Source organism: Papilio polytes, unplaced genomic scaffold (assembly GCF_000836215.1).
Source record: "Papilio polytes unplaced genomic scaffold, Ppol_1.0 DF821067.1, whole genome shotgun sequence".
NCBI classification, from domain to species: domain Eukaryota; kingdom Metazoa; phylum Arthropoda; class Insecta; order Lepidoptera; family Papilionidae; genus Papilio; species Papilio polytes.
The window spans coordinates 1,150,761-1,154,984 of record NW_013528137.1 but is presented as its reverse complement, the minus strand read 5'-3'; the positions used below and the strand labels follow the sequence as shown (position 1 = coordinate 1,154,984).

The following is a 4,224-nucleotide window of genomic DNA, read 5'->3' as shown; positions in this document are numbered from 1 at the left end:
GACACGGTCGGTGGCCCCGCTGTGCTCGATGAACACGATGACAACTCTACATGGACAATGTATAACATGACAACTGTTTCAACACTATTATACAAAAACTTCTGACATTTATTGCATATCATTACTAACACAAATGATTACAGTCACCAAGTAACAGTATAAATTGGTTCCTCTACTCAAGGTTAAATTCATTTGGATAAACTTCTATTAATCTAATAGTACTACATTTTTTACTATTTATAAAACATGTTAAGAATAACAATTTATATCACGAGAATAAAATTTAAAATGCACATTTGCATAATTGAAGGTTTGATTAAAAAATACAGGTTACTGCATTGGGCACAAGATTAAATCGAAAAACAAGAAAACAAAACTAAATCTAGTTTAAAACATTATTCAGCAGTATAATTATGTATTTTTTTACAAAACATTTGCCTTTCACTATTATTTTTTGTATGGTGATCATTCAGAATACCCTTCATGCATGTTTTTAAAGGAGTTCGATTTGTTAAAAGAATGACATGGAAAATTTACTAGTCAATTATAGACACATACATCTTAGCCCCCTATTAGTAAGCAATTCCAATACAGCACTTTTTAAGTAAAATTATGCAAACATTTTATTCCACCTTTTCGACTTCTCCAATATGGGTTATAACTATAGTAGTATTGTTACATAAAAGAGTAACCACTGACCTGCGCTGGGTTCAGTCCACCCCTGTATGATTGTGGTGGGCACACAGCTCTCGGGCTTCCTCTCGAAGAGTGCACACTGCAGACTGCTCAGTTCCGCTTCTTTTACATCTGACAAGTCTAGGAACTCATATTCCTGAAACATGCCACTACAGTTTAACTCAGCTATTAACTTCTCTACATAATTACAATGTCTTTTACAGAAATCACCGATAGATTGTGAATTCGGTTAATTTTAAATCAGACTAGGCATGTGGCACAAAGTGTCAAAAGATTGAAATAGCCTATATTTTAAATTCATGTCAATTTATAGGGTATGTAACGTAGTTCATTTAAGAAAAATAAGTAAATAAACTATTATAATACATACTTTTGAATGGAGGAAGGAATTTTTTACTTATTTTAGAAAAAAACACTCGGCACAAGTCTTCCATTGTAATTTAAGAAGTTTGTATACTTTAATGCACAATAGACTCAACATGCAGTTTATAGTAAATAAACTCCTTTCATTTGACAATAATTTGATCAGTTCCCAATTTACTGACAGTTAATATACCTAGTCAGATTATAAACCACCATAGTTCACTTTCTACATTTACTGGTCTACTTTAGTACACACAAATAATCTACTTACATACGATCTCTTCCTACTTTATAAATATTGTGTTTAAGAATTCAGTACTAAAATACATACTTGGTTATTTAATAAAAGTATTTCTAATATGTTTATTGGTTAGAATAAAAGACAAGTTCTTGAAGTCAAGAAAACATTAACCAAAGGATATCTTGAAATATTTCATAATTTAATTAGACAACATTAACCAAATATAAAGTATTACTTTTATTATTTAAAAATCTAGAAATAATATATTCTATTTTATTCAGTGATAAAATTAACTTTCAAATAGTAAAAGAATTTTCAAAATATACCAATTATGACAAATCATTCCTCTTAATATAAGTTAACAAAAAGCGAGCCTTAGAAGTGTATCAAATATTTCCCATCTTCTGAAGTTAATTAAACTATCGGTTTAATATTAATAAGAATAAAAGATTATAATAATCAAGTCACAATAGCTGTAATAAAACAATTTAAACAAAACCCCCAATAGTAAAATCAGGTTTACTTTTAAACTACAAAAATAACCATTAAAATAAAAATTAAACTTGAATTATTTATTCAGACCTTGAATGACCTTGATACTTTTCCTTATTATATCTAGTTCCATACATATTAATGGCTCCAATGTACACTATTGCATATTTGAAACAAAAATTTTGGATAACTTTAAGCATAATTGATTGTGACATTTTAAACATGGAAATGTTATCAATGGGTGAAAGGATATTTGTTTCAACCACCATTTTACGCGATATTGACTCATATATTCAGAATTTAAAATATGAAATAAATAATGAATTATGAAGAAATATAGTAATTTTATTCTAGAACCGGTCTGAGAATCTTTCAATTGAAATTATTCTCAGGGTTTGCGTTTAAGGTTTTTTTTTTAAATGAAGGCTTTAAATGGCTCTTGTGAACATTTTACCTAATGGCACTTAAAAAAAAATAGCCTTTCGCCCAACATTATAAACAAGCAAATTGATATATTTGTATAAAAACATAAAACAAAGCATAAATAACAAAATTGTTACTAATTGTCAACATAAGAGCCACCAATATATAAAAAGTTTTATGTGATAATGCTTTTACTATTGATTTTAGTAATAGAGATAGATTGGACGTTACTATATATTCCTTTTGCAATTTTTGTGTCCAAGGAAAATAGGTAAAAAGCATATTTGATCCTAATATATTAAGCCTCCAACAGTTGTACTATAATCCATCTGGAATAATTTACAAGTAATCCCTATTAATTTCATACTATAAGTTGTTTTAATGATTTTATCATGACTTAAATAACCATCGCTTAATATTTTGTGCACACAAGGATGATTGTTGTAACAACTCTGATATGCAAATTTATTTAAATGTTTTTAATTATTTACACCTATACTTGTTACAATTTAATACACAGAGTTTTAAGTAACTTAAACTTTTGTAAAGATTATTTAGTTATTCACCTCCAAAGTTACTTTCTAATAACTACAAGATATCTACATATGTATGATTCTATAATATTCAGAAAAAGAGGACAGTTGAGAAATATGCACAGACAGATGTCATGCAGTGCACCAAGGTGACATAGTTCTTTGTAAGTTTTATTTTTGTAATGATCTGGCTTTTTTTTTTCATAGGCATTACAATTGATAACTGTTTTTCTCTGAATAGACTTCAATGACCAAGCAACCTTGAAATGATTGACTGAAGTGTCATAATGAAATTTGGACCTCTTTCTAGGTTGTCAAATTTATAGGTTATAAATTTACAGGGAATATCTTTTATAATATACAGCACGATGGAATTAAAACATCTTTAATTATTAGAATTAGCATTTATTATATCGTGCAAAAGTACATTATGCAACTTGGTCTGTGCCGACTGAATAATAACAACAAATCCATCTATGCACATGTGGTTTATCAAGTCATGTAATACGATGCAATATTGAAATACACATACCTAGAACCAATGTTTATCAAATTGACTTCCTTTTCAATTCCTTCCGATTAAAGCATATTTTTCACCATCTAGTATTTCCTCGTAAAAAGTCAAAGCTGCAAAATGTGCGGAACATTTGGAGGACTATAAGATGGCGTAACAACGCTCGGTTGCCGGGTGCCATTTATTGACAAATCAACAAACTTCAATTTTTATTGTGCAAATGCGAAACTGTATACCGTCTAATCGATAAAAACTATTAGACTTACCTCCCACGTGCACACATATTCTGGAAAGAGATTTTTTCTAATGTAATGGCCAGTTTCAAAATCACCAAAACAAGAAACAAAAGCCAAACAAAATTAAACGAAATATGCTGTAACTATGTTTCTCTTACCGTTTTCATCAAATCCATGGCCTTTTACAGGACACCATCACGAATATTATATCGGGGTAATATTACATATGTGAAAGACTGCGGTGTTACGGAATAAAAATCTTGGAACGGGATCAACGTCGAGGCCATGCACTCACCAACACACAACAGGATATGACAAAACGCGCGCCATTTTCAACTTAATTTCATTAGCCAATAGAATTACGATATTTCCAGCGAAGTGACATAGACAATTTTATGCGCAAAGTTGTCACTCTTTGCGGATATTACGCATTTTTCCTCTTTCAATATTGTTTGAAGGCATGTATGATGCGATCAGGCACATTAAATCTATAATTTTAATATATAAAAAATCATTATAAAGATTAAATGATGACATTTAAATTAATTGTAATTGTAAATTGCATCAAAACTTTTTCTTTTGAAAATACGAAACAACTGTTCATTTTCTATTGTTAATTTTACTCTATTTCATTCCTTATACTCAATGGTTATTTTTTTATTTCGCGGAACTTAAATTAATATTTTCACGCGCATAAGTAAACCAATAACCTTTTTACTTTTTGCG

At 29.4% G+C, this 4,224-nt stretch overlaps 1 long non-coding RNA gene across 1 annotated transcript; it reads right to left on the bottom strand.

Moving 5' to 3' along the window:
- On the bottom strand, positions 1-3,818 carry LOC106109720. The gene is made up of 4 exons (XR_001226027.1): positions 3,657-3,818; positions 3,529-3,548; positions 700-832; positions 1-46 (listed from the first exon to the last, which is right to left on the bottom strand). It is a non-coding gene; the product is annotated as an uncharacterized LOC106109720 (long non-coding RNA).
- Positions 3,819-4,224: the final 406 nt, after the last annotated feature.